The sequence below is a fragment of the Vigna radiata genome, chromosome 2 (assembly GCF_000741045.1).
Source record: "Vigna radiata var. radiata cultivar VC1973A chromosome 2, Vradiata_ver6, whole genome shotgun sequence".
NCBI classification, from domain to species: Eukaryota; Viridiplantae; Streptophyta; class Magnoliopsida; order Fabales; family Fabaceae; genus Vigna; species Vigna radiata.
Genome location: NC_028352.1, coordinates 14,055,820 through 14,072,347, shown reverse-complemented (window position 1 = coordinate 14,072,347; position 16,528 = coordinate 14,055,820). Strand labels below are relative to the sequence as shown.

Genomic DNA, 16,528 nt, shown 5'->3' with positions numbered 1-16,528 from the left:
AATTATTTTGATAAACCACCAATTCACCCCCCTTCTGGGTGTAAAAAAGAAGCCTACCTGTTTTCCAACATTTATGTGCTATATTGCTATGTGAATGCATACATATTAAGCTTGTACTTGTTACATCATTTCTAGATGCATTGGACATGTTTTAATGAACGAAAACCACAAGCACTTATGTGAACTTATAACTGTGTGACAAAGCTGTAGTAAAGTCGACTCCAACATTAATTGAGTCGACTCTGCTAAAGTCTTTGTACAGATTTTGAGAATCAATGCTTTGTGAGATTTTGAGAAGGAAAGAACTTCAAAATGTTTTCACTTGTCGAAGTCGACTATGTGCACCACATACTCGACTGAGTTAGTTGTTTGATTTGTAATTTTGTTATGCTCTTGCACTCTAACTACTATATTTTCAAAAATTAGTTGAGCTTTGAATAGTTAGTCAACTGCATTGAAAGAGAATTTATTTTGGTTGACTGAATGCTACATAGTCGATTGGATTAGTAGCTTATTCGACTATGAGAACATCTGTCTAACAGAAATCTATAAATAGTCGGAACACATAATTGTTCAGAGACTTTTAATGATACACTAGTGCATAAACGCTATTTAACGTCGGTTAATTTGGCCTTTTAACGTCACTTTCACATCCGACGTCTATACGGGTGACGTCTATGGGACGTCGCAATTCCTCAGAACTGACATCCATATAAACGTTGGTTAACGATATCCACCGACGTCTATATAGACGTTTGCTTATACTCACACCGACGTCTAATTACTTTATATAGACGTCCACCTTTGCTTAAACCGACGTCAACATGAATATATATTGAGGTTGAAAATGACACTAACCGACGTTTATGTTCTTATAGACGTCGGACCGGGCACTAACCGACGTCTAACAACGGCGTTGTGTTTTAATGCAGTTTTGATCCAGACTTTCGGTAGCATTGTGTAACACTCTCCTCTCGCTAGTTTCCCCACAAAAAAAGCTTGCGTCTTTTGAATATTCTAGTGCTTTCAACCCAAAACCGAACCTGGGTCCATGGCTACTTCCCATTATTCAACCGCAACAGAAAAAAATTACGGTGTCGAGAAGTAAACAAGGACCCAAGTTCCATTTTGGGTCGGAAGAACTAGAAAACTCAAAAGATCGTCACTCTTCTTGTGAGGAAACAAGCAAAGGGAGAATGTTGCACTATGTTACCCAAAGAGAGGATCAAAACTGCACTAAAACACAACACAAAGAAAACAAATTTTAATCAGTTGAACGACAAGATAATCGATAAAAAACTAAAGAAAGTTTAAATAGTAAGCATAAAGAAAAAACCACGCACCTGGGATGCAAGAGAGAAAAAGGAGAGGACGAAGACAATGACGTTATGAGAAACGACAATGCAATGCCGCAAGTAATAAAAATTAGAGGTGCGCAAGCGAGTAAAAGAAGAGGAGAAGCAGAGAAAAAGGAGAAGAGATGAAGATGCGATCAGAAACTGAATGGCGAGAAGAGTCCGCGGTCTATTTAAAATGAAATGGGGCGTCGGTTGCTCCAAAAACCGACGTCTATAGACGTCGGTGTTTTAGGGGATCCGATGTCTATAGACATCGGTGTTTCAAGGGATCCGACGTCTATTCTACGTCAAGAAGCTGAAAAGATTGACGTTTGATTTCTTGTCAGGGGTAGTTCACGTCGGTGCCCCTGCTAGCCGACGTCTAAAACCCTCGAATTTGGTGAAAATAATCAATTACAGGAACTTAGACGTCGCTTACGTTCAGAACCGACGTCTAAATTGAAGAATTTTTGTCTTCCCGCCTTCTAGACAGGCCTTAGACGTCGCCGTTTGACTATGTGACGTCTAAGCGCCTGGGAATTAGGTGAACAACATTAACTGTAGCCTAGTCGCCGTCGAGTTTTCAGGGGATCTGACGTCTAAAGCTGAACGGGTTGACATTTGATTTCCTTCAGTGACTTGAACGTCGGTGCCCTTTTCTAGCCGACGTCGAATTGACTATCTTATCACATACCTCAGGGTCTTGGACGTCGGTTTGCGGCAGGTGCGACGTCTATGAAGTCATAGACGTCGCCTAACATCGAAACTGACGTCTAGTTTACTAATATATTTACGATAATGCCACCATGCAGTAATAGACGTCGGTTTTTCACGAAACCGACGTCTTATGGGTGACATTAAACAACGTTTTTGCACTAGTGATATAACAATTTCATTTCTGTTTCAGATTGATTTCTCTGTTTGTAGAGCTCCAAGAATTCTCCAAGAAGATGGTGGTGATCTTTCTTGAAAGAGATTCAAAGGAGATTGATTGCGCGTACATTGATTGATCATTTTCTGCACAAGTGAAGGTGCATCTGGTTTGATTAAGAATTGGCTTGGCATCCTTGAAGACTGCTGTATTGGACCTGTTGTGATTATAGGGGATAGACTCGTGGAGTCTAGTTCACTTTGAGGATTGTTCAAAGTGGTGTTTGGCAGATTGTAGGAGATGGGACATCTTGCTACAAGTCTTGTTATGTTTTCTGCCTATATTTTTGTTAAGGGTTAGAGAGGATATTTATATTTTTGACGTGGAGGTCTTCTATAAATTCCTTGTTGTAAAAACCGCAACCATTATACTGCATTTGCTTCCTGGGTTGGAAGGACACTGGATGTAGGCATTGTTGGCTGAACCAGTATAAAAACCAGTGTTTGATTTTTCTCTATCCCTGAACTTTTACTTACAGTCGAATTTATCATTTATGCAGTCAACAACGTTTTTCCGCATCACACAAATTTTCATTACTTGCATTTCAAGAAAGTTTGTAAAGTTTCATACTTTGATTTCAAGATTGTGAAAAGACTTTGATTTTGATAAACCACCAATTCACCCCCCTCCCTCTTGGTGTAAAAAGAAGGTTACTTGCTTTCCAACAATTTTGACATCAAATGCACCCTTTTTGACTTAGAAACTTGCTTAGACTCATGATTTTGCTTTAGTTTTGTGAATAAGAGAGTTAAGAATATACTTGATGATTTTATTACTAAATTCCCTTGATTTTGTAGGTTTTTAGAATGATTTGAAAGAAGGGTTGAAGTATCAAGGAGTTGCTGTGCAGAAAAGTCAACCAGAAACCAGAAAAGTCAACCAGAATGCAGAAAAGTTAACTAGTCAACCAGAAAAGTCAAATAGTCAACCAGAATGTTGAAAAAGTCAACCAGAGCGAGTTTTGGGCCAGTTTATGCGGTTTTTATGATTTGTTTTAGGCCTGGACCCGTTTTCTGTTATTTTTATGTCCTATTTATAGACCCAGACACCCTAGAGAATGTATCTTTTGATGGCTTAAGCATAGAAACACACTTTTCACCCCTTTGGGGACAGATTTGGGGATGCAGAAGCTCTCCTCTTCTCTTTCTAGGGTCTATATCTCTTTCATTCCATTGTACACCTAGTTTCTTCATGACTATGGAGATATAATCTCATTTGTTATTGGGGAAGATGTAACCTTTAAACTCTCTTGTATTTGAATTGATTCTTGTTTCATTAATTGTTAGGGTTTTTCCTTTATACTCTATGCTTGCATTGTTTAACTTATTCAATTGCATGATTATTGATTTTATCTATATGGACACATATGGGTAGGTCTAGAACTGGAGAAATTCTCCCAAAGGTAGTATTGCCTAGACATAGGAATATGAGCATTGGTTGCATATACACTCCTATGCTTCAGAATTAATTATTAGGGATACCAGGAATTGTATGAACACGTAATTAAGGATAGGCTTATTTACCGAGACATCGGGTTTAAGTGTTTTAGAGAGTGGCATTAACATTAATAAAGAAGATGAATTTGTTTATGCATGAGAGTGATTAGGTGAAATCTAAACCCTAACAACATATTCATCTCATATTGTTAACATCATCCATTCACTTTTGTGTTTAACCTCAATTGATCAAATTGCATGCATATTTACTTTTATTGTTTTGCATTCAAAATCCCCAAAATAATGTTCTTATAGTCTTAATCGGTTAAGCAAAAGCACAACTGTTTAGTGTTGTGAGTCTCTTGGGAAAACGATACTTGGTCTTACCACTTATTATTACTTGATACGATTCGGTACACTTGCCAGAGTCTTAACAGAAGGCTGAGCAGTAGAGGTTGAATGACAGCGAGGCCGAACGGTTGAGTACCTGAGGCCGAATGGCCGAGCACTTGTGAGGCCGAATGACCGAGTACTTGTGAGGCCAAATGGCCAAGTACTTGGGAGGTCGAATGTTGAGTACCTAAGGCCAAATGGCCAAGCACTTCTGAGGCCGAATGATTGAATACCTGGGAGGCCGAATGGCCGAGCACCAAAGGCCGAATGGGAGAGTACCTGTGAGACCAAATGGTTGAATACCTGAGGCCAAATGGCTGAATACTTGAGGCCAAATGGTAGTGAGGCCGAATGATTGAGTACCTTCGAGACCGAGTGGTTGTGAGGCCGAACGGTTGAGTACCGTCGAGGCTGAGTGGTTGCGAGGTCGAATGGTTGAGTACCTGAGGTCGAATGACCAAGCACTTGTGAGGCTGAATGGTTGAATACTTGGGAGGCTGAATGGTCGAGTACCCACGAGGCCGAAGGGCCGAATACTTGAGGTCGAATGGCTGAATACTTGAGGCCGAATAGTCGATTACCTTTGAGGCCGAACGAGTGAGTACTTGAGGCCGAATGGCCTAGTACCTGTTAGGCCAGATGGCTGAATACCTAAGGCTAGATGGCTGAATACTTGAGGCCGAATGACTAAATACTTGAGGCCAAATGATTGAATACGTGGGAGGCCGAATGGATGAGTGATGAGTCAATATTTTCTTGACTTTACTTAGTTTATTGTGCTAGAATTAATCAGGGAATTGTGCTTAATTGTCCGGTATTTTCCCGTTTTCGCTAATAGTGCTTAATTTAGCCAGAAATTCTAATTTTAATTAATTTGAATATTTTGAGCTAATTATTTGCATTATTATTTTCAGGGAAAATTTTGGAAATTCAATTTGGGACATTTGGAGTGCTATCAAATAAGTCAAGACTCTTCCATAAGCGTTTTAGAATTAGTTGTATTTTAATTTAGTAGTTTAGAATTTTTAGAAAAACTTTGACATTGTGGGCCAATTTTTGGTATTTGTTGTTGAGCCCAATAGTAAAAAATAGACACATGACACCCTAGGGTTTCCTTTTATTTTAGGGTGGACCCCACACCCATTAAAAAAAAATGGACTCTTGGCCTTAGCAAAGGAAATCAGCCGTCACTTACCTAGAATACACACAACATTCTCGGAGAATTTTATTGGTGCTGCTGCAACGTTTTTCCTTCTCTCTTTTTTGAACAATGTCTATGCTACTTGATTTTGGTTGATGCACTTCTTTTAATTAAAGTTTATTCCAGCTACTGATTTTTATTATGTTAGTTTTCTTTTAGAAAGAAATGAAAGAGGGAGCCATAAATCACATTTCAGACTTTGATTCTTGGATATTGGCTAGAACGGAGATACTTCCCTTATTATTTTTTTTTGGTTTTATGCACTTTGTTTTGAAGCAATTTATTGTTTCTTGGTTTGAATGAAAGAGAAGGTCATTTTCAATTAGAAGCACAACGTTTTCTCTACATTTTTCTTCCAATATATTCACGGTGCAGACTGGAATTTATTTCTTTTGGATTCATTTTTCAATTAGGAGCAAATCGTGATATTGGCTGGAATTTATTTTGTGCAGCGGAGATTTTTTTTCTTTTGGATTTTAGAAGTGGGGCTGGGATGAATGCACGGTTTTTTTTTAATCACTTTAGAAGTGGCGCACATTCTCTGTAGCAGTGCACTTTAATTTCTATTTACTAGAATGAACACTCATGATTTTGGAAGCTGGTGGTGTCACCTCTTGGGAGCTCCACTTGGAAGAGTGTCACGGCTGGAGGGTATTTTTATACCAATTGGAATTTTCAATTTCATTAGTAGATGCATTGGTCATATAAATTGCTAGTAGGAGTTTGTGTTATTTATTTCTTGTGTTTTAAATTAATTTGCATTGTAGGATTAGTTGTTTTTAATTTCTTTAATTTATTTTTGCATTTAATTTAACTGTGCTTAGATATTTGTTTAGTCTAGTATTTGGTTTAGCATTTTCACTCTCTGGACTCAATTTTAAAAAAATAACTGCAACCACACCAGAGCTCCAAATGCTACGTTTTATATATCAAATGAAAGATAATTGAGTCTACTTTCCAGGAAAAAAAACCTCATGTCATTTAGAGCTCTGTAGAAAAAGTTATGGTTAAAACATTGAACAAAGGTCAGAGCTGCCTAGTTCCAGCGTGAATTTTCGTTTTTACTGTTTTAATTTCATTTTAAAATTTCCGCATTCACCACAAACAACCTTTCACAACCCCCCCCACTTCGTGTTAGACCTAATACTCGAACCACTTTTGGTCCTTGAGAGACGACCTAGGGGTCATTCCCTAGCTATACTGCATTTCTCATATGCAATCAAATTTGTATGGGCCGCGACACCCATCAATGAGCACCTAAGGCTGAATGGTCGAGTACTTGTGACGCCGAATGGCCAAATGGTTGTGAGGTCAAATGGGTGAATGCTTGGGATCCCAAATAGATCAGCCCTTGAGGCCATGGAAGGCCAAACAGTGGAGGCCGAGTACTTGAACACTTGCAACCATGAAAGGCTGAGCAGTTGACGCCGAGTAACCGAATAGTCGAGGCCAAGTGGCTGGATACCTGAGGCCGAATGGCCAAGTAGTCAGGCCGAATGACCTTATGGTTGTGAGGTCAAATGGCCGAATGGTTGAACAAAGTCGCTGAAGTGTTTTGATCCTGTTGGTGAGTTTTTTACCAAGTGATTCATGAGTCAATAGGGATGCTTCTATATGTTATAAATTCATAGAGGCTTTGTTGACGTTGATGGTTTCTTCTATCGGGACCAATATGTTGGGGTGTGGTTGACATGATGATGCTGAGACTGCGTCCTTTCCTGGTTCCTTGCGGTTTTAGTGGGAAGCCCCCTGACCCTACGGTGGGCACCAAAATGTTTCGGTGGAGATTTATAGGACCGAGAAACGAACCTGCTCTGAGATATTTTCCTTGCCCTTGGCTGCTTGGATCGCCTGCCTTCCTTCAGTCTGGACCACTTGCTCCTTTATGACCGTTCGGTCTCTAGTGTGGACCACTTGGTGGACTTCAAACTTGGCCGCTCGCACTCCTCCAGTCTGGGTCATTCGGTCTTCAAGGCTGACCGAACGGTTTCTTGTGTGGATCACTCAACTGTCTTCTTCTCCAATGGGGGGGGGAGGGGGAGGTACCTGCAAAAGGCACTCTGACGCCCAAGTTAGGCATATGATTAAAGAGCCTTGACTCTTAATTGAATACTCAGTGAAGGGTTATCACTATTTGAGTATTTGAGAATGATGGAGTGTGAGTCAAGAGTACCTGGCTTTTGGTCCTGACTTTGTATTTATAGGTTGTCCCATGGACCTTAAGTTTACATAAGCCCAATAAAATATAAACATAATAAAATATAAGCAAACTTACCTAAAAATCTAGCTAATATCTTTAATCAGATACTCTTGATTATTCTTTGATTATTTTATCCTCTAGCGGACTTTTGGCCCAATAGCTGCTGGCCCAACTTCGACCCATTATTGATAAAACCATTTGACCTGGTTGACTGGCACTTTACTGTAGCTAGACCGAACGGTCTTGGATGCTAACGGTTTGGTCCCTGATTATATACCATACATTATGTAATAAAAATATTTTGGCAGCCAAACCAAACGCTCATCCACCAAACATAGATCAACAATATATAATGGAGACTATATCATTCAGCATAATTATCCATGGTTAACTCCAACAAAAAACATGGCATGCACCTCAACAAAACACACAAGGCAAGTCAGAATTGAAAGACATCACACTGTCAAGTGGTAACAACATAACCAGAAAACATGCCTTATAACAAAAAAATCACATAGCATGTCATTCATACAAATCAGTGGTGGGTTAACTCTCCTTATCTTTTTAAAGTAACAAGTATCTCAACTTCTACGTGTTTTTCATAAGCACAACCAAAAGCTCGTCCTGGCTGGCCTCTACACAGTCTCCTTCTTCACTCTTTTAACAAAAACTAAACAATGTTCAAGGCTCTCCTTCACTCATGGCAGTAGCAGGTTTTCTCTTTCTGCTTAACCTAACCCTAAACTTAATTAATAAACTTGTCCCTCCTATCCTTACTGCCCACTGATCCTTCTCTTCCTAAAAGCTCTCTCCACAAAAGAACTTGTTAGCAAAACAAGTGGTGTTTTGATGATGATAAAAACTAGAATGATGATGACAACAAGTCCAAGAATTCAACATGAAAAAGATAGTGGAAGACTTGTAATTTTCTATGTAAAGCTTTTGTAATAAGTTTAAATTTAATGTATAAGACTTAGCTTAAGTAGAAAATGTGTTTTACAAAATCACTATAAAATCACTATAGCAAAACACTATAGAAAATCACTGTAGCAAAAACACTATTCACGTGAATAGTGAACAATCAATTAACAGGAACAGTAATCGATTAACACTTAAGTTAATCAATTAACACTATCTATTAGTAGCCGTTTTGAGTCATTGAACTATCCGTTACTTTGTCTTTTAGTGGTTAATCGATTAACACTTAAATTAATCGATTATTCTAGAGAGAAATGAATGAAAACAAATTTTTGGAGGTGTCACTGAAGACACCCCAACACAGAACATTAAAGATGCTTTGTAAAAGCTAGAGATCTTGTAAAACTCTCTAGAGGCTTGGGAAACTTGATGTTGGCAAAGTTGTTGAAGTATTTTTGTTGTTGTTAAGGAAAAGTTTGTCATCCTTTGTGTGTCGAAGGAGGTGTAGAAGAAATGTTCATCCTTTGTTGATCAAAGGAGGTGTTCTGAGCTAGTTGTCATCCTTTATGTGTCGGACGAGGTGTTCATCCTTTGTGGAGCATCGAAGGAAGTGTTCGTCCCTTATGGTGTTAGGGGAAGTGAGTCTCATCTCTTGTGCATCAAGAGAGGTGTTTTCTAAACCTTGAATTTTATCTTTGTGATTATATGTTTTGGTTTGTTTGTTGTTAGTGAACTAGTTAATCTCCTGTTTTAGAGATTAACAACTGGACGTACAACCTGTTGATCCGAACTAGTATTAAAGTACTTGTGCAAATCTCTCTTTCCCTACACTTTTTATAATTTTTATTATTATTTGCTAAGTAAGAGAGAAGTAAAATAATTTTAAAGGACAAAAAACCAATTCACCTAGCCATCTTAGCTATTGTCCAATTACCACACAAACTCATTTCGTTGTTGTCGCTTTAATAGAACTCACTTATCAATTATTAACAACTGAACCCAAAATATTTCTTTTTGTTACCCTCCCAAAACGGACCCAAAACATTTATTTAAAACAACCCCTCTCACGTTGAGTGATGTATATATATAACCATATCAACCATCAAATTATTGTTGGGTTATTGGGCTCCCTTCTAATGTGGAGAATAGACCCAAATAATGTGAACCATTATGTCTCACTAGGTTTAATGGAGTTGGGTCAGATTAGTAGGGTACATTAGAGTCATTTGATGAAAGGGAGAAACTAAGTGAAAGAGAAAGTCTTTCCCGCATAACCCTTAAACCTACACTGGTGTTTTTGTTGTTGTGAAGTCGTTCACCGTTTGATTGGGCTGATTTTTGGACAATGGATTCCAGACATATGTTTCTTCATTCTGACCGCGTCAATCGGAAGTCTAGTTTGAAAGAAAATTGCCTTGTTTTTTATCCTTTTCCCCATCAATTACCAAGATTCAATTGATTATATTATAAATCAGACATACAAATACTACTCATCAATAATAGCATAATAAAACAATTAAAACATTTTATATTCTTCAATATTTGAACACATGACCACTAGTTAAACAAGAATTCTAACTAGTACATAACACTTGTGAAAATATAGGCTTTCTTATTAATAAACATGCAACAATATCACATAATCTTTTTATTATATTAAATTTTTCCAAATCTTGCATTGTTTCATATAACGTTCTAAGTCTAGACACTTAGCATATCAAAACATATCAAATACTAAAGAATTATGCTAAATTCATAACATAATTTAAATTTTCCAATAAATATAGCTATCACAATTTTAAATATTAATATTGTTTCGATTAAAGAAGACTGTATTAAGTTCTTAATACCGTATAAATATTCTTTTGATCATAATTGTTTTTTAGTAAAATTGATTATTCTTTAAATTTTAACCACTTTTAACTAAATCTGAATATCGTTATTGTCTGTCCAATCATTATCTTAAATGCTGTCAAATAAAACATTGTATTTATTATCATTCAACAAAATATTGTGTTTGTCATCATGAGAATATATATTTATATGTGTCATTATCTCGGATTAAGACAAAAAGAGTCTTCACAACTTATACCTTGTTTTACAACATTTTATCAAAACCAAATGTTAGGTTAGGACTACATTTTACATAAATATCTATTATACATATCCAAATAAATTAATAAAAATATTAAATAATATTAAAATGAAAGATTTATTAAAATATATGAGTTTAACACATGAATTCAGCGTTGTTAAAATCAATTTTCAAACTGAAACTTATTTTAATTATAAACAATAATGATTATCAAATTTATAGATTTTTTTTTTTAATTACTGTGAGTTATATCTATAAATAAATAAATAAATATGTTATAAATATTGTAACATAAAATCAAACATCTAGTCATACAAATTTATTAAGCAAAATAAAAAATTATATTTTTGTTTGTAAAAAACAACGTGATTTTTTTTGAGTAATATTTTATTTATCTACAAGTAAATTTATAAGCAAAACTTCATAATGAACGTTGTGCATTATTTTATGTATCTTTAATTTATCTTTATTAAAATATTATTTTAATATTTAAATGGATAAAATTAACTTTAACTTTAATTTTAACCTATTTTAACTCTAACCCTAATTCCTTCTACATGATGGGTATATGGGAAATTTTGAGATTGACCTTTTTCAACCTATTCATTATGAGTCAATAAAAATATATGTATTTTAAAAACAAGTTAAGCTTGATATGCAAATAAGTCATCTTTTACTTTTACAGCATTCATTTCTTAATCCTCTTAACTATTTACTAGTGTTACTTACGCAGATACTCTTCTAAGTTTCGTCCAAGACTATGGTGTGTACAAATTTTCTATAACATAAATGTCTTTGCTACATTTTTATGAGTATTAATTCCTATAGACCAATATATTATTCATTAATTTTTAACCTTAAGCAGGTATTTAACTGAAACTAAAATGTTAAACCAAAAAATAGTATGTAAACTTTTGTCTTGTGATTATTAATAAATGGTAATTTCTTTAATTTAAAAAAATACAACACTCTATTTTATGAAAAAATCTAAAATTATATATAAAAACAACAAACAATAACATGCGCATCCGGGGAATCGAACCCCGGTCAGTACCGTGGGAGGGTACTATGATACCACTACACCAGATGCGCTTTTGTTCGTATAGAATTTATGTTTTATAGTTATAGAACGTAGCCGAGTAGCAGTAGAATGACATGCCTATGTGTCATCTACATTCATATGACACGGTACAGATCAGTTTTTTTAAGAAAAAAATGCATAGTGAATGAGGATAAATTTGGAAAAAATTGAAAATGGAAAACATTCTTCTTTGGCTCTCCTTATCAAATCCATTTAGGTTTTCTAAGCATTCTTCTCCTTTCCCATGTGCTTCTAATTTCTGCATCTTCGGTGCTTCAATCGCTGCTTCAGTCGGTGCTTCAAGCGGTGCTTCTATCTCTGGTGTCGCTCCCTATCTTGTCTGTCGATTGTGAGTTTGAGTTAGGTTTTGTTTTTTTATCTCTCTTAAGTGGGAGTGGATTATTGTATTTTGATTTCGTGTTTCGCTTTTGAAGTATATTATGGTTGCGCTTTTGATTTCGCGTTTCGCTTTTCAGGTTGGGTATTAATATTTGAAATGGTTATGAACTAGAACATTAGAGTATGCTCTGTTGGGTTACATGTTTAAATGAAAACTGTGTTGGTCTTGAAATGTTATGACGCTAATTAGGGCGAACATGGATTGTATGGATTAGCCGTGTCAAAGAATGTAAATTTTATTAGGCGTGTCAAAGAATTATTATGCTTAAGAATAAGATATTAAAGCTAAGATTTTTAGGGAGAGAAAGAAAGAAAGACATGGTGAGACACCCATTGTTTGGGACATGGGAATTTAGATGAATTCTATTCTTCTTTAAAAGACCTCCAATAGTAAGTCACCTTCTGCACCTATCCTCCCCTTCAGATTTTCCCTTTCAATATATTAATTATTTAAATATATGGAATTTTGAGCAATGTTACCTGAACTATTTAGATGTATAATTACTTCTTTTTCTTCTGACTAAAATCATGCTGATAACGAGTATCCTTGTTTTTTGATGTTGCAAAAGTACAAGATAGGCTATAATATACGACTCTATACAAACAATCACGGAAAACTTTATCTCTAAAGGTTAAGATGAGACCGTGAATTAAAAAACGTTTCCCAAGAAGGAGGCTGGCGGTTGATCAACCAAAAGAATAAAGAATGCAGTTTCATTGTCTATGGATTTTTGTGGGAGGTAACCTGTCACTCTGTCAAGAGGTGCTTGGTCTTGTTTAGATGGAGTGAGACATATAGCTATGAGTCTCCAGTGAGACTTATTTAATTGACAACATTATATTCTTGTCTTGAGAGATATCTTTTGTACCTAGTAACAAACTTTTGTCCACAGAAATGGTAGTGGTAGCTAAATCCTGTCCATTATTTATAAAGCATTGATATGGAATAGGTAGACCTCAAACACTCACTGATTGCAATGCATATCTATCATTGCTAACCAGCATTTGCTTCCTTAAAAGAACTATGTTCCACCAAACTAGATCCCTGCTGGTCGGTGAAATCTTCAACCAATTTGTCCATCACACTTCAAATCTAATTCAACCCTATGTTAGATTTGTTATCAAATTCTTCTATCATTCCATTTAAGCCCCCACATAGAATGTGGTATATATAGTATTCTACTATTTATGTCTTTTACATGATAAACTAATCTTTTGGGTTCAACTCTGTTTTTTTTTTTTTTATTATTATCACACTAAGAAAATATCACACTAAAATATAAACTGAATGTTAATAGATGAATGAAATCGTTAAAAAAAAAATTACCATCTTTGAGCAGTTAATACGAATATCCAACCCTTAAAAAGTGATAATGTACAATAGTCTTCTTAAGTAAAAGCACTACTTGAAATTGTATTTAAACTTATATTTTCTTAACTTTTGCACTCATATTTTTAACCGTGATGTTGATTGTATTTTGTAAAATGTGCAGGATATATGGAGATGGATAGAGAAGTTAATAAAACTATCAACACTTCCTTCTCTCAAATTTGACTTTAACAGCAACATGTATCGTAGTACTTTTGTATTTTGTTATGACACAAGTTGACACTGTTTTTTTCCATTTTCTTGTTGGCTGCATCTTACCATATACTCCATGTAGTTTAACTTCTCTATTCAATGATTTTGCATACAAATACAATATCTCAATCTTATAGGATTCAATGTTCTTATCAGCCATTGTTTATACAACTTGCTTCCTACAACTATCGTATAATTTATTTGACTGCATTCAAGTTGATTTTGAGTTTGAGAAAGTTAAGTTAGTAGTTAGGTTATTCAATTCTTTATGATTTTTTAATTATTTTTTTTAGTTAAGTCTTTATCATATAATTGTTTTTATATGGGTTTTTGTAATTTTGAAAATCTTTCACAGATTATAAATGTATAACAATTTTAAAGAGGTAAAAAATAATTCCAGAGATTACGATTCTAGTTTTACAATTAAATCAAGAAAAAAAATTAGTTTAGAGACATATTTGAAAATCACAAACAGTTTAAACACCTACTAAATAATTAGATCTTTTAAATGGACTTAAGACATAACCACTTACTGCACCAAAGAAATGTGGTCATTGGGATTCAACTAAAGCACTTTTATTATTGTTCAAAGCACCTTACTACACCAAAGATATGTGGTCATTGGGATTCAATTAAAACACTTTTATTGTTGCTCAAAACGTCTTTGTGAAACAACTACATTGGACTTAAGACATAACTACTTACTGCACCAAAGAAATGTGGTCATTGAGATTCAATTAAAGCACTTTTATTATTGGACTAAAGACATAACCACTTACTGTACATAAGAAATATAATGTTTCATATTGAATTGAACAACTTGTATTCTTGTACAGAACCTCTTTTAGAAATAACCATAGGACTTACTTAGATCACATGATGCACATAAAGTGTTTACTGAACTTTTCATATCAAAACAATTCAAATCAGGTTGATCAATTTATTGATGTACGAAATATGTGTCACAACCAACCACAATTCTTGAATGGAATAACCACTTATTGCAGAAAAAAATAAGTATTTTACAGCATTGACTGAAAACTTTTTTAGTTATTATTTATCTATAATTAAGCACAACGTTAATTGAATTGTTATTATTTCAGAAGGTGCTCAATGTTAACTTGTTCCTCTTATTTTTGTCTCTACTAAATGCTAAGCTAATAAAACAAATATTTATAGTGGTTGGGTTCTTCTATAAGTTGCTTGACAATTATCGTTTTTTCTTTTGTTTTATTTTAGTCATTGAAAAAATTGTTAAAATTTTTGAACTTGTAAAAACCTCAAATTAGTAAATTTTTATTGTTCTATGTGACAATAGAGGGGTAAGTAATCATTTTAAATCTTAAAGGTAAATTAAAATTAATTTGATACAGATATAAATTAAAAGTTAAAAATAAAAAACATTGACATGATGAGAATGGAAGTAAGAATTAAGAATTAAAAGCCTTATAATACAATTCCACAACTTTAACAACAAAATATTTGAATTGCATGTGATCTCATGCTTCAGCTGAATGGTTCATCATGGTAGTTGCAGCATTATCAAACTCATCATATTGTATATACAAATAGGTGAATGCTATGAATATTATCAACCAACACGTTGATTGCTTGAACATTCAAGTTGAACTTCTTAAAAATGGCAAATGCTTCCTCATATAACTGTGCTTCTACAGCCATTTCTCCAACTGCAGGTCCATCAAAATTATCCAACCTATTGACATAATCCATAACTCTGGACGGGTCGGCGTTTATCGCTGTCAAAATAAGAAGATTCTGCAACAGGTTTTTCTAGTTCCTCGCTGCATTCAAGCTTGTCCTCTGCCAACCAGTTCTCTAACAGATTTTTCTTGTTCTGGTTCACAACCAACCTTCACAATTCTAATGATTCAAAGGAATTCAGGTTTCCCCTGGTCAAAAGTGTTCCAAAATACTGCAATAGTAGAGGAGTTTGCCCAGCTTCCACAGGAACAATCTGGCATACAAAGAAGATAATAACATTTTAAACATTTTGAATCTAACTTACCAAACAAAACGACAGCACCCAAAGGCTAAAGGTAAACAACCAGAAAATAAAACTCTGAAAGTGAAGCAGGAGAAAAAAACAGAGAAAAATCTCAGATAGCAACATCCTGTCAAGAAAGGGGGATAATTTATTTTAAATTTGTTGATTTAATAAGAAAAAGGCTTAGCATTGCCANNTACAATTGACAATATATCTCAAGATATACATTACTTTATTTCCCTCTCTCTGAATTGCATTGCCATTGGTTTTCTGGTCTATTATCAGCATTTCTCATCAAAATGATGCAGCACAATAGCCACAACTAACATTTCCTTAATTTAGTAAACAACTAACAATAACTACACATGAAACGTTTTCATTATAAGCCATACAAAGAAGTCACATTTTTTTTCTTATTTTTATGAGTATGAATGACAGTACTAGCAGTGTGCTTCCCCGGTTTATAAAGCCAAAACCTCTTGGCAATCAACCATCCTTTATTGCGTTATTCTTTCCTTCTACAAGAATAACATTGTGTCACATCTTAATATACTAAAGAAAAGGGAAAGTCCTTAACAAATTTGTTATCTTTTTCAGCGCAACACCAGTTGTGTCAAATAACAATTGACTTTGAATAAATATCAATATTCTCAGAAGACATCAATTGAGGCTCCTGCAAACAAAACCCAATTAAAATAAACTTGGCATCAGCTACAGTGTTTTATCTATGTAAAGGGAATGAATGAACCATATAGAGCGAATGGAATTAAGCAAGTTGCCATAAGTCAAATCAGGTTCAACTTGCATGGCTTGGATGAAATTGAAAGTCAAAGCACCAACACTTTCTTCACCTCTAAAGGCCTAACAAAACAAACACAAACTATGTTCTATGAATACTTTTATTCTAATTTGGAAATGGAAAAAGATGCATAACTAACCGATGTATCTGC

The 16,528-nt window shown here is 34.8% G+C and overlaps 1 long non-coding RNA gene and 1 other non-coding gene across 3 annotated transcripts; one reads left to right on the top strand and one right to left on the bottom strand.

The window, feature by feature from the left end:
- Window positions 1-11,532: 11,532 nt before the first annotated feature.
- TRNAG-CCC lies at window positions 11,533-11,603 on the bottom strand. The gene has a single exon. It is a non-coding gene; the product is annotated as a tRNA-Gly (tRNA).
- A 197-nt stretch (window positions 11,604-11,800) lies between these two features.
- LOC111240563 lies at window positions 11,801-13,717 on the top strand. 2 transcript variants are annotated; one of them, XR_002665974.1, is made up of 2 exons: window positions 11,801-11,941; window positions 13,485-13,717. It is a non-coding gene; the product is annotated as an uncharacterized LOC111240563 (long non-coding RNA). The 2 variants fall into 2 exon arrangements; XR_002665979.1 differs by having other exon boundaries at window positions 11,801-11,951.
- Window positions 13,718-16,528: the final 2,811 nt, after the last annotated feature.